Source organism: Aquarana catesbeiana, linkage group LG06 (genome assembly GCF_042186555.1).
Source record: "Aquarana catesbeiana isolate 2022-GZ linkage group LG06, ASM4218655v1, whole genome shotgun sequence".
Classification (NCBI taxonomy): domain Eukaryota; kingdom Metazoa; phylum Chordata; class Amphibia; order Anura; family Ranidae; genus Aquarana; species Aquarana catesbeiana.
Window position 1 is genome coordinate 334460641 of NC_133329.1, and position 6000 is coordinate 334466640.

Below are 6000 nucleotides of genomic sequence, written 5' to 3' on the forward strand. Positions count from 1 at the left end.
AAGTTCCTTTTTTTCTCTTGCAGCAATTAGTATTTGTTCTTTCGTTCTGTAATAATGACATTTTGTGATTATATCACGTGGGGGTCCATCTTTCTTTTTGGCTGTGAGGGCTCTGTGTACTCTGTCCAGTTCTAAACGTTCAATAGGGATATCTGGCTTTAGTTCTTGTAATAGAGCAGTAATAGTAGATTGCAGGTCTGTCACAGTTTCAGGTATTCCCCTTATGCGCAAGTTTGAACGTCTGGCTCTATTTTCGTAATCTTCGAGCTTAGTTTGAAGTATTAAATTTTCTTCTTTTAATTGTTCCAATTCTGTTATATTTTCTTGGGTTGTAATTTCAATTTCATCCATTTTTATTTCTAAGGCTGCAGTGCGGTTTCCCAGCTCTCTTATTTCTTTGGTTAGGCTTTTTGTTATTTGGTCTGAGGTTTGTTTTAAAGCCTTATGAAGCATCTTTTCAAATTGTAATAATATTACTGGGGATGCTGTGGAGGCTTGTGGAGAAGTTTGTGAGAGGATTTGTTCTGTATCTGACTCAAATGGAGAGTCTTGCTGTGACATTTTCTGTCTGTGAGAGCGCCCTGATGCTGTATATTGTGAGGTGACTGGAGCTGCTTCAGCTGCAGTGAGTGCCTGTGAGCTCTTTGTGAGGTGATTTTTATTTCTGCCACGGTTTCCTCCCAGTACCATATTTCCTGCCCAAACTTTCACAGTTTGTTCCCAGGGGCAAAAAGGTTCAAATGGATACCTTTTGAGCCTGCAGGCTCCGCTTTGTCCTTCTCTTCTCTCCTCAGCGGTGTGGAGCTCTAACAATGCATGTCTGCTCAGTTAGGCTCCGCCCATCTCCCCCCGGGGTCCTTTTTTTAAAATGTATTATTTATTTTGCTTTTTTATTTTTAAACTGTTCCTTTCATTTTTTTTTTTTTTTTTATTGTTATATCAGGGAATGTAAATATCCCCTATGATAGCAATACAGTGGGGACGGAAAGTATTCAGACCCCCTTAAATTTTTCACTCTTTGTTATATTGCAGCCATATGCTAAAATCATTTATGTTCATTTTTTTTCCTCATTAATGTACAAACAGCACCCCATATTGACAGAAAAACACAGAATTGTTGACATTTTTGCAGATTTATTAAAAAAACGAAAAACTGAAATATCACATGGTCCTAAGTATTCAGACCCTTTGCTCAGTATTCAATAGAAGTACCCTTTTGATCTAATACAGCCATGAGTCTTTTTGGGAAAGATTCAACAAGTTTTTCACACCTGGATTTGGGGATCCTCTGCCATTGCTCCTTGCAGATCCTGTCCAGTTCTGTCAGGTTGGATGGTAAACGTTGGTGGACAGCCAGTTTTAGGTCTCTCCAGAGATGCTCAATTGGGTTTAAGTCAGGTCTCTCGCTGGGCCATTCAAGAACAGTCACAGAGTTGTTGTGAAGCCACTCCTTTGTTATTTTAGCTGTGTGCTTAGGGTCATTGTCTTGTTGGAAGGTAAACCTTCGGCCCAGTCTGAGGTCCTGAGCACTCTGGAGAAGGTTTTCGTCCAGGATATCGTCCAGGATATCCCTGTACTTGGCCGCATTCATCTTTCCCTCGATTGCAACCAGTCGTCCTGTCCCTGCAGCTGAAAAACACCCCCACAGCATGATGCTGCCACCACCATGCTTCACTGTTGGGAATGTATTGGACAGGTGATGAGCAGTGCCTGGTTTTCTCCACACATACTGCTTAGAATTAAGGCCAAAAATTTCTATCTTGGTCTCATCAGACCAGAGAATCTTATTTCTCACCATCTTGGAGTCCTTCAGGTGTTTTTTAGCAAACTCCATGCGGCTTTCATGTGTCTTGCACTGAAGAGAGGCCTCTGTCGGGCCACTCTTCCATAAAGCCCCGACTGGTGGAGGGCTGCAGTGATTGTTGACATCCTACAACTTTCTCCCATCTCCCGACTGCATCTCTGGAGCTCAGCCACAGTGATCTTTGGGTTCTTCTTTACCTCTCTCACCAAGGTTCTTCATCCCCAATAGCTCAGTTTGGCCAGACAGCCAGCTTCAGGAAGGGTTCTGGTTGTTCCAAACATCTTCCATTTAAGGATTATGGAGGCCACTGTGCTCTTTGGAACCTTAAGTGCAGCAGAAATTTTTTTTGTAACCTTGGCCAGATCTGTGCCTTGCCACAATTCTGTCTCTGAGCTCTTCAGGCAGTTCCTTTGACCTCATGATTCTCATTTGCTCTGACATGCACTGTGAGCTGTAAGGTCTTATATAGACAGGTGTGTGGCTTTCCTAATCAAGTCCAATCAGTATAATCAAACACAGCTGGACTCAAATGAAGGTGTAAAACCATCTCAAGGATAATCAGAAGAAATGGACAGCACCAGAGTTAAATATATGAGTGTCACAGCAAAGGGTCTGAATACTTAGGACCATGTGATATTTAAGTTTTTCTTTTTTAATAAATCTGCAAAAATGTCAACAATTCTGTGTTTTTCTGTCAATATGGGGTGCTGTGTGTACATTAATGAGGAAAAAAATGAACTTAAATGATTTTAGCAAATGGCTGCAGTATAACAAAGAGTAAAACATTTAAGGGGGTGGGAATACTTTCCGTCCCCACTGTAGGTAGTGACAGGTACTCTTTTTTAAAAAAAAATTGGGGTCTATTATTAGACCCTAGATCTCTCCTCTGCCCTCAAAGCATCTGACCACACCAAGATCGGTGTGATAAAATGCTTTCCCAATTTCCCAATGGCGCTGTTTATATCCAGCGAAATCTAAGTCATGAAATGCTCGTAGCTTCCCGTTTCTTAGGCCATAGAGATGATTGGAGCTGTTCTGGTCTCTGATCAGCTCTATGGTCAGCTGGCGGAACCACCGGCTGCATTCTTGGGTTCCCTGTTGGGAAAGGAGAGCCGAGAAAACCATGGAAGACAGTGGGGGGTGTTCCCTCCCACTGCTTGTAAAAGCAGTCTAGATTTTATATGAAAGCCGACTGCTGGCTGAAAAGAATGATACCAAGATGATACCTAAATCTTCAGGCATCGTTCTGGTATAACCACTCAAAGTCCAGCAACATACCAGTATGTTGCTGGTCCTTGTTGGGCATATATTGTAATGTTCTTTTTTTTCATGCAGCCTATGGGCTGAACAAAAAAAGAGATTGATCGGTGGGTATGCCCACCATTAGAATACCACCCTTCTTCCACCCACTTCTAATGATGGGCATACGTGCACCATTTTTTTTTTAACTGTGGTGGTGAAATCACTTCCTACAGCGCTGGAGTCGCTGATTTATGTATCGTGAGAGCAAATTCTGTTGCTGTCAAGATAAATAAATCAGTGCTGCAGCTGAATGGCGTACCTGAAAAGCAAATTAACGATAAAACATTACCTCAATAAAACAACTTGATTTTTTAACGCAATCTGTGCCAAAAAAAAATATATGCCGAAGCATGGGGGCAATCTGCCCCTACCCCTGCCCCCATGCTTTGGCATAAATGCTCTTTTTTTAACTGTGGTGGTGAAATCACCTCCTACAGCACTGGAGTTACTGCTTTACGTATCGTATCGTGGGAGCAAACGCTGTTGCTGTTAGAATAAATAAACCCATGCTGACATACCATACCTGCAAAGCAAATACAATAAAACATAGTAAAAATAAAACATTACCGTTCTTAAATACAGTAATAATAGAGAGAGAACAATAGATATAGAACAATAGAGAGCGAACAATAGAGCGGACAATAGAGAGCGAACATAAGAGAGAGAACAATAGAGAGAGAAGGAAAATAAAACCACAACTATTTTTGGCTTTTTTATTTTTAACTTTTTTGTGTGTTTTTTTTTGCACTTTTATATAAACTGTAAATGTTCCAGATGAAGGGTCTCTCAAAATGTGATGGCCATATTATCTTTCGAGACCCTGTGTGAGTGTCCCCTAGGACTGTGCAATGCCATACCCTACACTAATACTCCACTAGTGTGTGGTAGCGTTTGAAACAGTCACCGATGCAGAGACCAGGTTAGTCAGGACAGGAAGGACAATAAAAGCGGGTGTCATGCCTAAATCCGCGTTTTCTGCAGACACGACATCTTCTTTGGGGATTTTTTGGGTAGGGGTACCAGGGAGGACATACGGAAAATGCCTCTCATGCAGCTGGCTCACTGCATTTGCATTGGGAAGGTGGGCCACAGCACCATCTGGAAACAGAAGGGCTGTGATGATCTCTTCCTGGAATTTAAGGAAGGATCCAGTTCATCCTGAAGCTTTGTATAGCACGTAAGCATTCAGCAGAGCCAATTGGAATAAATATACAGACACTTTTTTGCACCAGCGTCTGGCCTTACGGGCAATTAGGTGCGGTGCCAACAACTAGTCGTTGAGGTCCACCCCTCCCATGTTAAGATTGTATTCGTGGACACAGAGGGGTTTCTCCCCAACACCAGTCGCCATAGGAATTTGGACAGTTGTATCTGCGTGAAGATAGGACAGAACGAACACATTCCGTGTTTCCCTCCACTTCACTGCTAACAAATTATTACATTTCAAGCAGGCTCTCTCCCCCGTCTAAGTTGGGACTTTACAAGCCGTTGGGGGAAGCCCCAGCGATTAGATCGCACGGTGCCACATGCACCAATTCCACAATCAAAAAGGTGACTAAAAAGTGGCACGCTTGTGTAATAATTGTCCACATACAAGTGGTACCGCTTTCTGAATAAGGGTGACACCAAGTCCCACACAATCTTACCAGTGCTCCCTATGTAGTCTGGGCAGTTCTTGGGCTCCGCGTGACTATCTCTTCCCTCGTAAACCATAAAACTATATGTATAGCCTGTTGCCCTGTTTCAGAGCTTATACATCTTGACCCCATATCTGTCACGCTTGCTGGGAAGATACTGTTTGATAGAGAAGCAGCCATAAAACTTCAGGGACTCATCAACACAGACAACTTGATTGGGAGTAAACAAGGCTGCAATCTGTTGGTTGAAGTGGTTTACGAGGGGCTAAATTTTGTGGAGTCGATCATATCCAGGGTCACCCCAAGGACGACAGCGTTCATTGTCATTGAAATGCATGAACCACAAGATCTGCTCGTATCCTGGTCATAGAGGCAGAGAACACGGGCATAAGGTGAATTGGGTCAGTGGACCAATATGACCGCAACTCACTTTTTTAACTATGCCCATGAAGAGGGATAGGCCCAGGAAGGTCTTAAATTCGGAAACTGTAATAGGTCTCCAATCTCTGACAAGAGCCACCTGGGGATTAGTGGCAATTAATTGACCAGCATACAAATTGCTTTGGTCCACAAAAGATTTATAGAGATCTTCCGTGAAAAACAGTGAATAAAGATCAAGTTACGTAAAATCAACTGTTTCCACCTGAATTTCCGGTTGGCCAGTGAATGGGGGAAGTACAGGTGCTGCAGAAGTGGTGGGCTTCCAATTTGGATTGGCAAAAGCAGCAGGAAGGGCACTATGGGCTCGACGGGCCTGTGTTTGTCTTCTTGGTGGCTGCGGGACTCTACTTGTGCTAGCCACCTCACCAGCTTGAACTGCACTTATGGGACTCGCCACATCACTAGGTATTACTAGAGTGCTGGATGTACGACCAGGACATACTAGGCCGCTGGTGCTTGCCAGTTCACCAGAAGGATTAGCGGCACTATTACTGACTTTCTGCTCCATAGGAGAGCCCTGCGGTTCTTGCATCTCAACAACAGCAGAGGAATGGGGTCGGGTACGCCTGACCTTGGCAGGGACCACTACTCCATCGGCAGAGCTATCTGTCATGGTGCCGCTGCTGTCTACAGGTTCATATTCTGAGTCTGAATCTTCCTCTTCACTCTCATCTGTCAGGCTCAGAATCGTGTAGGCCTCTTCACTAGTGTACCTTCGATTGGACATTTTGGTCTCTAAATTTACTGGTACAACTAGTGAAACTCACAGGAAAAAAGAGCACCTGACTGTCAACAACTGTTTCCAACGCTACCAAA